Genomic DNA, 18,472 nt, shown 5'->3' on the forward strand with positions numbered 1-18,472 from the left:
AAGGAAATTGTGAGTGTTCTGTGTCCTACTTGTTTCTGAGTAACAAAGCCCTTTAGTCCTTTGTCTCCAAGCCAGGCGTCTCATGTCTTCTGCCAGCATCCATGCGCTGTTGCTGGATAACGGGTTAGCTTGAACTTAGGTAAAATCTTAAAACCCTCATAGTTCTTGTCAGGTGTCAATGATCAGTTTTCTGAACTTCATCCTTGGAATGGAGCAATACAAAAATATTCCATTATTCTTGGGTATTACTTGGCAGTATTTAAGAGCAGAGATAAAGAAAACAATTACTAAAGAAAAAAATGAATGTATACTATAAATCTATAACAAATATGTATCACAATAAAAATGCAAGTGATACATCAGAAAAATGGAATCAGACATAAGAGGCCTTTCACAGAAGTAACATGTTAATCACAAACATGAGTGTAATAAAGGAAAGAAGCACAAAGACTACAACGAAGGATTTTCACACCATTTGACTGAAAATAAAAAGCTTTATTAGAAGGAGTGTGCATTCACTGGAATTATTGTAAGTTGCTGGTAGGAATATAAACGGCTCTGCAATAACTCCAATGGCCATGTTTGTCATTATCTCCTGAATTTGACCATGATCAAGCCCACTCTCAGCCATGCACCAAGGATATACTTTTGTGGTTGTCTAGATGGAGACATAGAAATAAAAGCAAGAAATGATAAAAGATAGGATTCAGAATCCTGGCAACCTTGGGTGGATGGGAGCAGAGGAATGAAGTGGGGGCTATATTATTAGAATTAGATTTTTTTCTCATGGTTTTGGGTATGACAATAATAAAGAAATATAGTCAAATAACTGACTAAATAAAAAGCTACACATGGATTAATGATCAGAAAGTGCCAAAAATGAAGGGCATGGTTAATCCAGCAGAAAAAGAAAAGAAAAATAAGAGATGTAATATTGTATCTCCAAAGTATAACAAAATTAATGGTCATTCTTCAAATAAGAAAACATATTGGGCACCAGCTCTACCTTATGACTCTTCTGTGGTACATAAAATGTTGAGTTAAGCATGATTTTAAGTTGATTTTTGCATGTACAAATTTTCCCTTGATTTTTGTGAGTTATAGAATACTTCCCCTTAAAAGGAAATGTGATGACATTGAGCTTGAAAATTAGGCTTAATAAATGTCAACCTACACTTCATGGTGTATTAGCAAGTGATTTATTATATAAAATGGAAAAAAATGTGTGTGTGCATACACACTCACAAACACATACACATACACATATATACACACATATACATACATACACAGCTTGGTGACAATGCATATTTTTGTTTCTTTGCTTAGCAAAAGATCTACCACATTGTACATACCAAATAGATATTTCTACTGTTAGTTGATATGAAATAACTGTAAAAATCTTAGTTGTCCTCACACTTTGTGTTTAGATGTGGAAAGTAGCAGGAGACTGTAGTATCCACTGTAAACCATGACTACACATAGATAAACTCTCATATCTTTAAAATCTCTCAGTTACTTCTGTGAAAGGCCTCTTATGTCTGATTCCATTTTTCTGATGTATCACTTGCGTTTTTATTGTGATACATATTTGTTATAGATTTATAGTATACATTCATTTTTTTCTTTGGTAATTGTTTTCTTTATCTCTGCTCTTAAATACTACCAAGTAATACCCAAGAATAATGGAATATTTTTGTATTGCTCCATTCCAAGGATGAAGTTCAGAAAACTGATCATTGACACCTGACAATCTATGCAAGAGCTTTCTAAAAAAGAAACATACACTTTTTTTAAAATTCGTAAATATAAGCCCTTCCAGAGGAGCAGATACCCACCGGTGATGCTGCCGGCCTCCTCACAGATGAGCTAAGGAGAAACCAACTGGACGTTCCACAAAACTTTGAAAAGCTGCATGTAGCTGGGTGGGGTGCACAGACTTCCCAGGAGTTGCAACCAAGGAGCATTTGCCCACCAGCCCTTCAAAGAAGCAGGAGGCATTTGCGGAAGCCTGGGAGTGGGGCAGCAGGGCCGAGAGAAGAGTCCCTCTCAGGCACAGCTGGCTCTCCCCAAAAGCACCAGAAAGGAAAGCTTTCAGCAGGACAGCAAAATGCGGTGTGAGAATAGGAGACCCAGGGATGACCCTGATGTCGGAGTGCTCCTGAAGGGAGTGGAAAATAACTATGAATCACATGTGTGATTTCGCAAACAGAAAGTACAAACAATTCAAGCAGAAAGGTTGTTAATGAAAAACATGTCAGAAATGGATAATTATATCATTGGGCTTAACTGAAGAGTGGACATAACAAAATACTGAAATTGAAGATCAATCACATAATTCAACTGAAACACATGGGGGAAAAGGCATTGAATTAAAGGTGTGTTAAACAAAAATCATCCACATTTATGAGATAATAGCAGAGTCTAACTTAAGTAGATTCCCAGAAGAATGGAACAGAAGGGATATTTGAACATACAATGGCCGAGAATTTATGAAATCAGTGAGAGTTATCAATACATGTCCTGAAAAGTTCACTGGACCCCAAACAGCATAAAATTAAAAGAAAATCATTTTTAAAAGCATACGATAATCAAACTGCTGAAAGTGAGAGTAAATAGAAAAATCTTAAAAACAGAAGATTAAAAAGATAAAATACTTATGTAGAAATAATTTTAAAAGACAGCCAGCTTCTTAGAAACAACAGGGGCCAGAAGAAAATAGAACCATATCTTCACAGTGCTAAAATAAAAAGATAATGAACCTAGAATTCTGTATCTGTGAAAGTATTCTTCAACAATGAGCGTGTATTAAAGACCCATTCAATCAGAAGTAAAATAAAAAGATTAAACCCTTCAACAGCCTTGCACTGCAAAAAATGTTAAAAGATGTACTTCAGACTGAAAGGAAATGAAAGCAGATAGAAATGTGAACCGCAGGGTGAAATATAAAGCACCTGAAATTAAATATAAAAAGCACATATCCACATATGTAATTTATGTATGTTTTAATGCATTTATATATACTTAATTATATATATGTATATATACTGAAATATAAATTTAAGTTTATATATATAAATAAAGTACTACATTTGGGGGCTTATAGCTATGGAAATCATGACAGCGTGACTATAGAGGATGGGAGGAGTTTCTAAAATTAAATTCTTTGAAGATTCTTACATTGTTCATGAAGTGATACTATAGTTGATGATAGTTGGTGATATGGAAAATTTTTTATTCTCAGCTAGAGAAACTGTTAGGAAATTTTAAGAATCTACATGTTAAAAAAAAAGCATTAAAAGTGATGCAGTGGGATACTAAGAAATATTTGATTCATTCAAAGAAGACAGAAAAGAAGAACAAAGAATACAGTATCCAAACAGAACACAAACGGCAAACATGGTGAAATTGAATGAAACCACATCAAAACTTACCTCACAGGTTAAAGGAACAAGGACTTCAATTAAAAAGTGGCGGTCAGTGACAAGACCCGACTTTATGCTGTTTGCAAGAAACACGTTTAACAAAAAGACAGAGTGATAGGGTTTGGGGAAGATATTCTGTGTCAATACTAAGCATCAGCAACATTGTGGGGCAATTTCGTATCAGACATGGTGGATTGTGGGAAGGAGATTTTATGAGAAAAGTGTGAAAATCGCCAGCTTATTTTCACTCAGTCCATTGGTTACACGTCACCTGGAACTGCGTAGCTGGAGGCACACAGCCATGTGGGATGTGGGGGTGTCAGTCCAGCATGAGCTTGAGGAACAGGCAGTCTTCATGGAGATCTGAGGCCCCTGCCCACTGACTTACCGGGCACTGTGCTCTGTGGCCACCTCTTTCCCAGAATGCCTGTATTCAGACCCTCCACCACAAGGCATCTGACATAGTGACTGCCCTCTGTTCTAGCTGGGTGGCCATATAGTTAATTGTCTAAACCATGAATAGCACAAGGAGCATATTTATGATTACATTGAGATAAGGGGCATAATTGGAATCGCCCCTGGCAACTGAAAGGTGGCATCCCCCTCACCTACCCCAGCACACCCTCTGAGAGTGTTTTGAATGTGGTCAAACGAGTAAATTTCCCAAATATTACCAACTAGATGTTTGCTTACTGCTTATCTTATGTAGCACACATTGTATTACGAGATAATGTTTGTTATATATGTTTACAGTTTAAATGTTCAGATTATTTTCAAAGGAGGCATTTTTGTTTTTGTTAAAAAATTGTATTTAGCAATGCATTGCAAATCATGAACTTTATTCCTAATACTGTTTTATGATACTCTGCTCAGCTTTATATATTTGAAATTTGCAGTTATTTTTTTATATGTCTTTCAGCTAAATGGCCATATTAAATAGATGTTCTGGAAAGAGTCTTGTGTTGTGGGATTGGTGGCTTTGAATTCCGTGTAGATTTTGGCCTCTGCAGAGCCACTGACAAGATGTTTGGATTTTGGTGAGAAGCTCACCTTCTTTTGACTTTGGTGGCTTTCATTTCCAAATGAAGATAACTTACAGGTTACAAAAATAATCAAATGAGATTATCTGAAAGGCTTTGTATAGCAGTCACTTATAAAACTGTAGCCATAATGATTTCATTACTAGGTTGGTGCAAAAGAAATTGTGGTTTCAGACCGTGAAATTCAAATCATAACTAGGCTCACACACATTTTTATTGATCAAAATAGGAACCATTACAAGCAACACATTTTTGCCAATGAGAAATAAGTTTGTTTATTCCTGTGGCATAAAAATCCAGGCTTCAGGATTCGATGAACTCTCGGAAAAAGCATTTTCTGCATCCTGCTGGGTGTGGAAGTGTTTTCCCTGCAAAACGTTGTCAAGATGCTTGAAGAAGTAGTTGGTTGGCGAGAGGTCAGGTGAACATGGCAAATGAGGCAAAACTTCACAGCCCAGTTCATTCAACTTTTGAAGCATTGGTTGTGCAGTGTGCAGTCACGTGTTGTTGTGAAGAAGAACTGGACCCTTCCTGTTGATCAGTGCTGGCTGCCGGTGTTGGGTCCTCGGTGCGTCTCATCGACTTGCCAAGCCCACTTCTGAGATGGGATGATTTTGCCGGGATTCAGAAAGCTGTAGTGGATCAGACCGGCACGGACCCCCAGACAGCGACCAGGACCTTTTCTCGGTGCAAGTTTGGCTTTGGGAAGCGCTTTGGAGCTTCTTCTTGATCCACCCACTGAGCTGGTCATCACTGGTTGTCATATAAAATCCACTTTTTGTCGCACATCACAATCTGATTGAGAAGTGCTTCATTGTTACGTAGAATAGAGAAGATGATGCTTCAAAACGATGATGTTTTTGATTTTCGCTCAGCTCCTGGGACACCCACTTATCTAGCTTTCTCACCTTTCCAGTTTGCTTCAAATGCTGAACGACCATAGAATGGTCATCTTTGAGTTCTTTGGCAGCTTTTCGTGTGGTTGTAAGAGGATTGGCTTCCATGATTGCTCTCAGTTGGTCGTTGTCAACTTCCAGTGGCCAGTCGCTACGCTTCTCATCTTCAAAGCTCTCATCTCCTCTGCAAAACTTCTTGACCCAGCACTGCCCTGTATGTTTGCTAACTGTTCCTGGGCCAAATGCATTGTTGATGTTGCAAGTTGTCTACTCTCCTTTATGACCCATTTTGAAACCAAGAAAATCGCTCGAATTTGCTTTTTGTCTCACATCATTTCCATAGTCTAAAATAAATATAAAACAAACAGCAAGTAGTAAGTCACTAGCAAAAAAATTGTGAGGAATGTGCATGAAAATGATGTGTAATGTAACCACATTTACTTAAGAATGTATTCCAATATCAAATGGCAAATTCCAACAGTGCAAAAACTGTTATTACTTTTGCAATAATGGGTAATGAGATAAAATTGCTTCTGTTTAATGTTTATAACATCACCAGTTTATCACTGTGCCATAATTAATACTTGACATATTCTATACACCATACATTGCAAAAACATATGTTTATACTTTTTATTTGGGAGGAGCTGGTTTTCATGGATCACTTATGGTTCTGTGGAACTAAGCATTCACAATCATGGAAAGGATAAAATACAAATTTTTTCTAAAATCAGTTAACATTTTAGGGAAACCTAATATCTTTTTCCTTCGATGTTCTGAAGCCTGTTTTTTAATCTCCTTGATGTTTCTAAAGTGAGTCAGAGAATGAGTTTGTGAAGGTTGGGCTCAAAGAGAGCAAGATGACGCATGACATAGTCTGTCAACATTCTCTTTTCTTGGAGCAGCACCCATCTCAGTATAGAATCAAAGAGGTAAAATTTTAGCACTGGAACTAAGTTATCCAACTATGGAAGGGCACCTGTTTATTTTTCAGATGCAGAAACCGAGGCTGAGGAAATTTGAGTGAAGTTATATAGCAGATCAAATGACCCCACCCGTACATCATGCCTGGGTGCAACACAGGCTTCTCTACGCAAACCCCAGGGACAGTTCTTCACTTTCCCGGGAGGAAGTGCAGGCTTATGGGTCCCGTAGTCCTTGGACTCCCAGACCTCGGGAGTGGAGCTGGAGCTTTGGGGTGACCCTCCGATCCTCTGCATGGTGAGGACAGAAGTAGCCTCTGATGGAGTCGGTCCTCCAGGAACCAGCAGGCATTCCCCAGGTTCAGTCTGCTGTGTCAACCTGAGCTCATCCTCATTTCTGCTAAGAGGTCCTATTGCCCTGCTTTCAACTAAAAATTATTTTGCCCGTATCTTTTTCAAGAGTGGTCAGGTACCAGGTATGCAGTAGCTAGTGGGTAACCCAATAAAACAGGAAGGGAGAGTCACTTTCCCACAGATCCTCACATAGCAGGGCACCCGTAGCTGTGTCGGCAGGCCTTATTTTTATTTTATTTTTATTTTTTTTATTTTTTATTTATTTATTTATTTTTTTTTGAGACGGAGTCTCGCTCTGTCGCCCAGGCTGGAGTGTAGTGGCCAGATCTCAGCTCACTGCAAGCTCCGCCTCCCGGGTTCCCGCCATTCTCCGGCCTCAGCCTCCCGAGTAGCTGGGACTACAGGCGCTGCCACCTCGCCCGGCTATTTTTTGTATTTCTTAGTAGAGACGGGGTTTCACCGTGTTAGCCAGGATGGTCTCGATCTCCTGACCTCGTGATCCGCCCATCTCGGCCTCCCAAAGTGCTGGGATTACAGGCTTGAGCCACCGCGCCCGGCCCGGCAGGCCTTATTTTTAAAAATTTTCCTGAAAGTTGAGGTTCAGGTAGATATAGATGGAATAAAATATTCCTCGGTTCCCTTGCATTTTCTCCTAATATCAGGCATTCAATAGGTTGTAGAAACATGAAGCAAATTAACACGGTTTCCACAGTTGAGATGGTAACTGGAATGGCAGAGCCCAGTAACCAGGGGCTACGATCTGTTATTGCTGCTGCTGGCCCTGCATCCTTCACGGCATGGTTTTTCCCTACAGGCATATTCTTAAAAATATGAGTGATAAAATGCTTAAGAAAATCAGAAATACATTAAAATGCAATTAGATGTTCTGATTTTTATAGCCATTTGATATTTTGTACTGTCATCTATTGTTGGATTTTAGCTTCAATATTAATAACAAAAGCTCTTTTCACAGTTGCTTAAAAATCCATTACATTTCATCTTAAATTCGTATGCTGAAAGCACTGATGGAACACACAGCACAGAACTTTCAGGATTTTGTTTTATATATTCAGAATGGCATAAGGATAGCAATGATCAGTCTTCTCTAATTGGCTTGTGACGTACTATGTTTACAGTAATTAAAAAGGACATTCAGCTTACTTTCTAATCATTCAGATAAATGTCACTTATGTGCCAGCGGTTTGTCACTGTGTCTTTGCCATGGCAGAACCATACTCATCCACTGGAAATGCCAGTTTTTGCCTCGACGCTGCTTAGAACAAAGCTTCTAGTTAAAAGGCTGAGTAAAAATGTGCGTTTGAAAGACGGAATTTGTAATAACATCTGTCAAACACATGTCAGTGTCATTGTATCTGTTTTCAGTCACGGTGAGGAATGTGCTGTACATGGTTTACGATGGAAGGTGTTTATTATCCCGAGTCATAAACCACAAGTCTATTTTTTGAACTTATCTCTGATGTTTTATAAGATGCTAAGCACCTTAACACAAAAGTAATGTCTTAAAGATTCATCCTTGTAGGATGTGCTGTGCTGCTTTATTCTAAGCTGAACTCAGGCAAATATGCCAAAATATATGAAATGGGGCATTAAAATAGCCCAGGCCTCTCTTATATAAATGAAGAAAATTCTTATATAAATGAGAAAAAAAAAAAAAAACCTCTTGTCTTCTGATTTACATTCTGAAAGTAGTGTAACCTGTACGTGAAACTGAGCAATATTCTCATTAAAATTCTGGTCTAAAGCAATGCACGTGGATTATGGAGCAGGGAAAGAAAATATCCACTGAGGCTAGGGGAAAAAAAGAAAAAAAACAAGCCGGGTGCGGTGGCTCACGCCTGTAATCTCAGCACTTTGGGAGACCGAGGCGGGCGGATCGAGATCCGGAGACGGAGACCATCCTGGCTAACACGGTGAAACCCCGTCTCTACTAAAAATACACAAAATTAGCCGGGCGAGGTGGCGGCGCCTGTGGTCCCAGCTGCTCGGGAGGCGGAGGCAGGAGAATGGCGGGAACCCGGGGGGCGGAGCTTGCAGTGAGCCGAGATGGCGCCGCTCACTCCAGCCTGGGGGACACAGCGAGACTCCGTCTCAAAAAAACAAAACAAAACAAAACACACCACAAACAACCCTAGAGAGCTGTCTAATTGATAACTCAGCTCAAAAGATGTCCCTGGGAAGCCCGGCCCCTTCAGCGCCTCTCCCAGGGGTCTCGGGACGCCCGCTCCTCGCCGCCCCGGTTCCCTGGACACTCGTTCCCACAGCCACTGTTTCTGCCTCCAGGTCATTTCAGAGCCCGCGGCCCCCGCGTGTGTCTGCAGTGACGTCAGTGTGCAGAGGGTGGAGTAAAGCCAGTCGCCACCTTGGAGCTTTTTGCGAGACCATCAGTGCCAGTGAAGCGATGTTGGCAATTTCTGCCAGTCGGTCTGAGGGTGGGGGCCAAGAGGACGGGAGAGCGGGGCGGGAATTGCCCTGAGCCCACCGGAGACCCCACCTGACTCTGTCCTTCACTCACTCTTAGCTGAGATGATGCGTTTCTCCCCTGACATTTTTTTTGACCTAAATATACTAAGGTAAGCCTGCTAAAGGGAGCACACTCCTGGAAAACTGGAAGGAAGGAAGTGATGTGGTTGAGTGCACAGTTTTCAGGAATACAAAATCTTAATTAAAACAGGTGGAATAAACAGTGGTCTTTACATTGAGGGAGAATTTTCCTAAGTTTTAAGAAATTTGATAAAGGTATTGTTAAGTAATCAGCATTTCAATTCTATAAAATGAAAAGATAAGACTATTTTGTAATTTGTTGCATTTTACCTGATGAATTTAATTCATTCACCCCTAAGATTCAAAGCTTACTCTGTATCTGACATTAAACATACCTCTTACAATTTATACACCTTATAACTTTCTCAGGAACTGGTTCCCTAGGAGTAAAGTATTAAATTATAAAGCAACTCAAGGGAAATTATCAAATGTTGAATTAGCAGAACCTAAAAAGATGTAATGATTATGATAGGCTCGAGTTATTTTTTAGACAAGTCTATGTTGAGTAACACTATCCTAAGAGAAACCGTAGGTTTTAGGAATGTATCCATTTGATTCATATGGCACTGTGAAGTTTTTGGATCAGTTTTGTGTGTGTAATCTAATTTAATTATTATTTCATTGCTATGTTGGTCCAAGAATCAGATTTTATCATTTTAAGTAAAAAAAAAAATCAATAAAATAATCATGGAATCATATATGACTATACAGAATGGACCATAGAAATCCAATATTCTCATCGTTATAGGTGCCAAGAATAATGCACATAAAAGAGTAATAACCTAGCCAAAGTCACATAACTAAGAAGGATGGATCAGATGAGCGTTGGAGCATAATTAGACGCATGTGTGCATGTTTGTAAGTTGAGAAGTGTTCACTGAGTCCCCAGCCTGTCCTAGGCACTGTTGTTCTCTTGGGGTGCAAAGTGAGTGGGGATAACCTAAGTGGCAGCTCCTATGTCCTTCGCAGCTGCCACACATTGCAGGACTGAGCTGTGGCCACCAGCAAGTCTCAGCCAAACACCCTGCTTTTATGGGGACTTCATTTCATGTCCTAAACTTCAAACTCTAACTTTGATGGGCAGAATATTATCCATTTTTCCAATGGAAAGTGTCATCGTTCATTGGTAGAAAATGAATGTTTAGGTTTCTGCTTTCATTTAACCTTCCAAGGGCAGCAGTAGTTGTTTCCGTGTAGATTTTAGTGGGACGCTGGCTGATTGGTGTTCGTTTTTCTTCTTATCTGAATTGTTTTGGTTTATATCTAAAACTAGGAGTGTGGATTTTCCTTACTCAAATGATGTTTGTGATAGATTACTTGCTGATGTCTTCATTTTTTCAGTTTGTTTGATATGCTGCTGGATTGACAGTTTATTTTTCTTTCTTGTGCCAAAAATGGTTTCATTTTTACTGACATGAAAATATCCATAAAGATAACCTTCCAGAAAAAGACTGAATTATAGTGGACCACTGCTGTTCTCTGACAGGTTCTCTGTTAGGAGCGTTCACAAATACCGTCTCATTTCCCCATTCATGTGTCTGAGTAAAGCTGCAATTATCTGCTTTTACAGTGACGCGGGTTCACAGCCCTCACTGTTTGGTGGCTGCTGTGACATCACAGTGGATTTTATGCTTTCATGTTTCTGTGTAGCAGGTCCTCTTCTCTGCAGCTGTCTTTATTTCATTAAAGATCATGAAGCAGAGGCTCAGAGCAGTGAGGCAGATTGTGCACCTGTGTGTAGGGAGCATGTGGCAGACGTCGTCGGACGCGTCTGTGGCTCGCTCCACCTCCTCCGGGGGCTCATGTTCTACATATGACCAAAGTCATTGGTGACACAAACATCTTCAATGCCAGTTATACCACCAGTATATGGATGTATATCCACACAATCTTTAATCTTTGGTAGACCCAGTTGACCAAGTCAAAAGGCACAGTATTAGAACTTTAGAATTCTTGATAACCAAGCACTTCTGACAGCTCCCTTAGCTGTCAGCTTCTAAAAACTGGGCTAAATTGGAAGTCTGTTGCTTCCTGCCGCCCTGTATGGCCCAGTAACTTATGTGGTTAGTGTCTCTTCCCCTGTGACTCTTCATGGCTTTTTACGCTTCTTTCAGCAGCTGATATGCATTTGCTAATTATCTTAATGTCAACAACTCAGGGAAGGAAATATACTTACTTCTGGATAACCAAGGGGCAGTGCTTTATAACAACTTGTATACGTTTTTATCACACTTTGAATCTATAGATAGCAATAATTATTTGATGAGTATTATGTTGTGTGGTACTTTATATCAAGTATGTTCTGTTTTAGAATAGCCTTCTCTGTTTTAATCTGTGAGAAGGCGTCAGTGTGCTATGCTTCCAACAAAGACATTCATGAATGATCTCAGCAGAGATGCACTTGGCTGCATAAATAAATTAAAAAGCAGTAAAATAGCTAAATTTAGTATTTATGGTTTTTCTAAATTATTAAGAGACTCACCTTGAATTTTATGGAGGTAAATCAACTTTAGCAACAAAAGTCAGGACTTGATAAAAAATTGACCTTCATAGATTTAAGTAATCAATAATAAATGATGCATTTTCATAATTTTAAAATTATAAGCATTTGCATAAAATATTAATGTTTTGAAACCCTGTTCTTCTAAGTCTTCTCCATGCTATATTTACATCTATGTATGTGCATAATTCTTAAGAGTTACTATCATACTCTTCTGCTTTTCACACATGCTTGTTATTTCTGGACTCCTTTGCTTATCAACAGATGCTGAAATAAATTATTTTTAGCAGCTTCTCAGTATCACCTATAAATCATAATGCACTTTAAAAGTGAAAGGTGTGAAATGAGCACCTTGCCCACCACTCTCAGCGCCAAGTCTGATTGTTTATTTTAGGATGAATTCTTAGAAGTAAAAATGCCACATTAAAACCTAGTCCTAGTCAACGTTCACATCTGTTTCTGAGCGTTTTCTGGGAACATGCTGTGCACTCACACACCTGCCAACACCATACGGACGTCCATGTCTGCACATCTTCGCTGATGCGAGGTGTTGCTATCCCTTTTACACATTTACCTGCCTGGTAGTTTAAAAATCTGAAATCAATGTTGTAGTGACTGTGATTTTTTGATGACTAGTGAGGTTGCATGTATTTTCACATTTATAATTCAGTTTCTTTTATTCCTTCTTTTGGGAATTATTTTTATATTCCTTGCTCAATTTTAACAGGATGCTCATGTTTCCATCTTTATTTGTGAGGCTCTATGAAACTAGTGTCTACAGCATGCATTTATTTTTGAATATGGTATTTTTGTTATAGAAAGGTTTTTTATGTCTATATAATGAATCCTTTACTCAAGAAGTTCTGGCTTTTGAGTCACTCTAACCCAATATGCTTGCACACATCCCCGCACACAAACACACATACTGATATTTCCTTCACAGGTTTTTATTTTGTTTTTCTACATCCTTATGACTGTTGATCTCTCTGGAACTACTTTGTGAAATGAGGCATATGAGACCCATATTTACAATTATGGAAGCATTACTACGTTAAGCAATAAAGATCTTTCTTTGCAGGAACTTTTTTTTTTTTTCCTCTCCAGGGATGTCATACACCCCACATGTACCTGAGACCTCCCGGTGCTGACGCGGGTTCACGGCCCTCACTGTTTGGTGGCTGCTGTGACATCACAGTGGATTTTATGTTTTCATGTTTCTGTGTAGCGGGTCCTCTTCTCTGCAGCTGTCTTTATTTCATTAAACATATTGTTAGAATTGTAAGGCTACATTTCAAAGTTGTCTGGATTGGGTTTTTATTGGAATTGCATGGATAAAGTTAGAAGGTGAAAGCAGGCTTCCTGTTGCATTCCGTTTGAGAACTGTCTTGTGCCCCTAGGATATGCCAGGCTGCACTGTAGGAACTGGTCCTCCTGAAGTGGAGAAGGTAGAGACGACCCTTCCATCACGGAACTCACGTTCTGTTGTCGAGCAGCACACAGGTTCTGAAAAGTCCTAGGGAGAAAGATAAAGCTGGGAAGAGGTATGAAGAGCAATGGGGGATGGCGGAGTTCTGCTTTTAACTGGCCGGTTAGGGAAGCTGCCGAGGTGGGGGCTCTCAGCCCAGACCCCAGGAGATGAGGATGCTGGGGAGAGGAGTGGGTGGGGTGGGTGGACACATCCCAGGCAGGCATGACGGGGTTGCAGGACAGCTGGGCAGGGCAGGTGGATGGACCCTGGGCAGGCACAGCAGGGTTGCAGGACAGCTGGGCAGGGCAGGCGGATGGACCCCAGGCAGGCATGACGGGGTTGCAGGATAGCTGGGCAGGGCAGGTGGATGGATCCCGGGCAGACACAACGGGGTTGCAGGACAGCTGGGCAGGGCAGGCGGATGGACCCCAGGCAGGCATGGCGGAGTTGCAGGATAGCTGGGCAGGGCAGGTGGACGGATCCCGGGCAGACACAATGGGGTTGCAGGACAGCTGGGCAGGGCAGATGGACGGATCCCGGGCAGACACAACGGGGTTGCAGGATAGCTGGGCCAGGGACAGGGAGAGACTGCAGATGCCGGCCTCACAGGGCATCGCTGGACACTGGCTTTTCCTTTGAGAAATGGCAAACTTTGGGGAGATTTTGTTCAGAGAAATGATGTTACCTGAACGATATTTTATCAGGGCCGCCCAGCTGTAACTTTAAGAATACACTGAACTGGGGCAAGGCTGGAAACAGGTAGGTATTTTATGATGTCAGTGAAGCAGCTTTGAAGGCGGCTGAACCCTGTGACCCCAGGCAGAAGGGGAGACATTTCAGGGGATTTGCTGGTGAGTTGGACACCGAGGGTCAGGAGGGAGGAAGGTCACGGAACTGAGGGGCTTCAACCGAGACACAGGGGTGATGCCATTGCCACCCACTGAGGTGGGGGGATCATTGGATGAGAAGGGGTTTTACTTTTGTTAGTTTTTAAATATTTTTATTTGTTTTGAATGGGAAAGACTGAAAGTTTACTTTTGAAGAAGTTGAGTTGGAATAACTATTTTATTTCCAAGAAATGTGTCAAGGAGATGCATTCAATTAGCTCATTAAATACCCAGAATTGCTTAAGCAATGGGAAATGTGGGCCTTGGAGAGGGCAGGACCCGGTGGAACCCATGTCCCCTCCCCCTGCCTTTATTCCTCTTGGGGAGTGACCTGCTCTTATCTCAGCAACTCCGTGCTCAGGCTGTTCACAGAGGTTTCCCTGGAGGGCTACAGGTCATGTCTCCAGGGCACAGGAAGGGGCACAGAAAGCAGTGCCTGGAGGGCATATTACCGCACATTACTGCAAATAATTCTCTCTGGCAAACTAAGGCCAATTTGACAGAACGTGTGTTGTTATAGAAGAAAGTAATTAGCATAAATTGCAACTGTGATTTGGAATGCCTAATTACCTCTAATTTGGTTGTGTTCCTGACTTTAATTTTTTAACATTTTGAGCAGAAGTTAGGTTTATTTCAGATAGCATCATCTGGTTCAGACGGCGTCACAGAGCAACAGATGATTCATTAGAGGTCTTTGTTGAATCTTATTTGCTTTCCTTAGCTAGCATTTAAAATTTTATGTATTTAAAATATTCTGTTTTGTTTGTTAAAGCTCGGCACACCCTTCCCTTGGCCTCTGTCGTGGAAACTGTTCTCTGTGGACACTAAGTTCAGTGTTTTCCATTACTAGAGTCCCTGGGTTGCAGGCAGTGTCCTCACCAGGACAGTTAACCAGTAGCAATGGTGAGCGGTCAGTGTGATGATTAGTTGGAAATTAATATTCTATGTGAGTGTGGACTTTACATCCAGATATAACATCGACCAATATCGCATCGTTCTGATGCAAACTAAAAACTGTTCTCGTCCTGAATAACGAGCAGAGCAAGCCCTTCCTCCAAAGGCGGCTGCACTGCCTCAGCTTCTCTGGGGATGGCCCACTGCTCACTGTGGCCACTCCCTACCACGCATCTGCCGCTCGGGGTCTCTGCACCCCGTTCTGGGTCCTGCTGCTTATTAGTGCCGCCCCTGAGGTCCTCCCCAAGAGCCCCGCAGGTCCCCCCTGGCAGTGGCGAGGGGGCCTGTCCTGGGCAATGGTGTGGCTGGGGGACACGCGATGGCTTAGTGAAAGTCTGCAGCAAGAATGTGCTCAGATACGTCGGTCACTGGGGGATCTGGAGAAGTCAGGCTAGCCAGAGCTCCCATTGCCAGGGAGATTCCTAGGCCATCGTGGAGAAAGCCTGTTTAGCAGGATGATATGGCCTCTTTATGCACTCAGAGTGAGAGCCTCCTTCCAAACACTGCCTGTGACTTATTTTTATAGGAATTTGACTTTTACTTTGAGTTTTGGGTTCCAACTTTACAACTCCAGGCTTGGTCTATATCAGCTAAAACTTTTATTCCTGTCCTGACCTCAGCATATTGATACATGTGCTCTGCTGTGGTGTGTATGTGCCTATGTGTCTGTGTGTGCATGCATTTGTGTGTGTCTGTGTGTGTCTGTGTTTGTGTGTGTGTGCATGCATCCCTGTATGTGTGTGCATGAGTTTTTGTGCACATGTGTGGAAGCATGCGTGTGTGCATGAGTTTTTGTGCACATGTGTGGAGGCATGCATATGAGCCATGTGTGTTGTATGGGTGTGTGTGTGTCTGTATGCCTGTGTTTGTGTCTGTGTGTATGCATGCATCCCTGTATGTGTGTGCATGAGTTTTCAGGAGTTTTTGTGTGCATATGTGGAGGCATGCATGCGGGCCAGGTGCGTTGCATGGGAGTGTGTGTGTGTTTGTGTCTGTGTGTATGCATGCATCCCTGTATGTGTGTGCATGAGTTTTCAGGAGTTTTTGTGTGCAGGTGTGGAGGCATGCATGTGGGCCATGTGCGTTGCATGGGAGTGTGTGTGTGTTTGTGTCTGTGTGTGTGTGTACATGCATCCCTGTGTGTGTGTGCATGACTTTTTGTGTGCATGTGTGGAGGCATGCATGCGGGCCAGGTGTGTTGCATGGGGGTGTGTGTGCAGGTGGTTTCTAGGATGTGGGAGGGAGGTTGGAAGGGAACGTAAGTGCTGGCAGCTCCCTGCCTGACTTTGATGTGTGTTCTCACCACACCTGTGAGGCTATCTCACCATTGCCTCCTGCATCTACTCTCACACAGAGAGAAGGGAAGGCGGAAGAGGCACGGCTGCTTCCTGGGTGGCATGAGAAAGGTCTGGACCCCGTAAGAGCAGTAGGCATTTGTGTTTTGGGGTGGCCTCGGTCAACAATTAAGGAAATGCCTCTGAGCTCCATCCTGCAGGAATCATTACCGAGAACCCTGGTGGCCCTTCCTTGTCTTTGAGCCTGAGAGCTGTCAGTCATAGTGACTGGCAGGGAGGGTGAGAACCATGGCCCCAGGAGAAGCACGGAGAGAGGCTGGGATCTGGGGCCTCTCCCAAGCCAGGCAAGCAGGACCACTTTCTGGCTTCCACGGGCTGCGATGTCCTGAGGAAGCCTCATCGCTCAGCTCCTCCCATTGTCAAGCCCACACGCCTGGGCTCGGGGCTCAGTGCTTGCTGCCCTGTGGCAGAGCTGGCCCTGCTTCCCTCTGTGTGCAGCAGAGTGGGGGATGCCCACCTGTCATCAGGCACCCATGTGTGAGAGTAAGTGCAGGAGGCAATGGTGAGATATCCTCACAGGTGTGGTGAGAACGCACATCAAAGGCAGGGAGCTGCAGGCACTTACATTTCATCCTGTTTCAGGCTGGTTAGCTAGAATTCTGTTTTCCCAATCAGTGTTCACTTATAAGAGTTACACGTTACACACGCTCATGGGGAAAATACTGAGGAGGGTCTTCCTGCCCTTAGGGACACGTCTGCATTTCTTCATCTTTCCAGTGAGCTCAGCCCGCGGTCAGGCAAGCCTAGGGGTCAAGCTGCAAAGGGCCAGGGGGCCTGGGTCCAGCCATAACTGGGCTTCCTTCCCAGCTGCCCTTGGTGCCTCCACAGGCACTGCCCCTTACAGAGACCTGGTGGATCCCCAGATGGCCCGTGAGCTCCCAGAGCCGCAGCAGCACTCCCAGTTCCAGCGCCGCCTGGTCTGGCAGTCTCATCCGTGTACAGCCCCCTGGGGTCGGCGAAGTGGGTGGGAGCACACAGCGCCCACAGGGATGGGAAGAAACCATTAGAGTTTCCGCTGGGTGCAGTTTTACTTATGCTGGTGAGGTGTGGATTGTAGTGGCCGGTCCCTGGGCTGCCGGCCAGATGGTCACGTGTGACAGTGTGTGCGAGCACAGTCCTGCATGTGTGGTTGTTAAATTAACAGATGCAATGCAGTGGGGCACACACTCTTTTTTGTGCTGTGTTGATTGAAAGCAAGAGGAAACCACTCGGAACCCTCCTGACACTCTCCTGCACGTGGGGATCAGCGGAGGATGTTGGGAGGAGCAGATTCTGGCTTGGTTGGCGGCTTCCCTCGGCGACGGTCTGTGTTTCCCGTGAGTGCTGAGGAGGCCTCCACTGTGGAAACAAGCCCAGCAAACCCTTCCTACCCATCTGTGCTACTTAATAGAGGCGTTTGATGAGTTGGTTTTTAAAAATCCTTTTGCTCAACCTGGGTCTCACCTGGTGAACTCCAGATCTCTGGGGCAGACGCAGGCGCTGGGGCTCCTTGGACCCCCTGTTTGGTTCTCACGGCAGCTGAGTTGTGGAGCTGCAGGGTTCTATGTGGCCACGGCCTCATCCTTCACCCGCGGGGACCTCCCTGTCCGTGGGCCAGGCTCTGCCCTCATGTGTGGCTCTGAATATGAGGGTTGATCAGCACCAGGGCTCTAGGCAGTGAGGATGGTGGGGTCTCAGCCCTCCTTGCTGGGCCACTGGCCTCCAGATGTGCCTGTCCCGCTCCCCTGCCACGTGGCGCGAGGACTAAGTGCCCTGGCTCTCGCCCCTGCTCCTGCACTCTGGAGGCTGGGTCCTGACAAGGCACTGGGCATGCAGCTGGGCATAACCGCTATCCTGTGGGATGCCCAAGCCTTGTACCTGGCCAGTGGTCTGCTCTGGATCCCCCAGGGCAGCTTTCCCTGACTCTCCCTGAGGAGGAGGCGACGTTTCTAATGACCCAAAGGTGTCTTTCTGAACTGTGCCTCCTTCATCTGCTAACAGAGCTGATAGGTTTATCTTCTATGACTAATTACACGTCCCTCCTGATCAGTACTTCCCAGCAATTCCACACTGTGTTGCTTGCTGTCCGGGAACAACAGGCCTGGCCCATTCCGCAGCTCCCAGAACAC

The sequence above is a fragment of the Theropithecus gelada genome, chromosome 13 (genome assembly GCF_003255815.1).
Source record: "Theropithecus gelada isolate Dixy chromosome 13, Tgel_1.0, whole genome shotgun sequence".
Classification (NCBI taxonomy): Eukaryota; Metazoa; Chordata; class Mammalia; order Primates; family Cercopithecidae; genus Theropithecus; species Theropithecus gelada.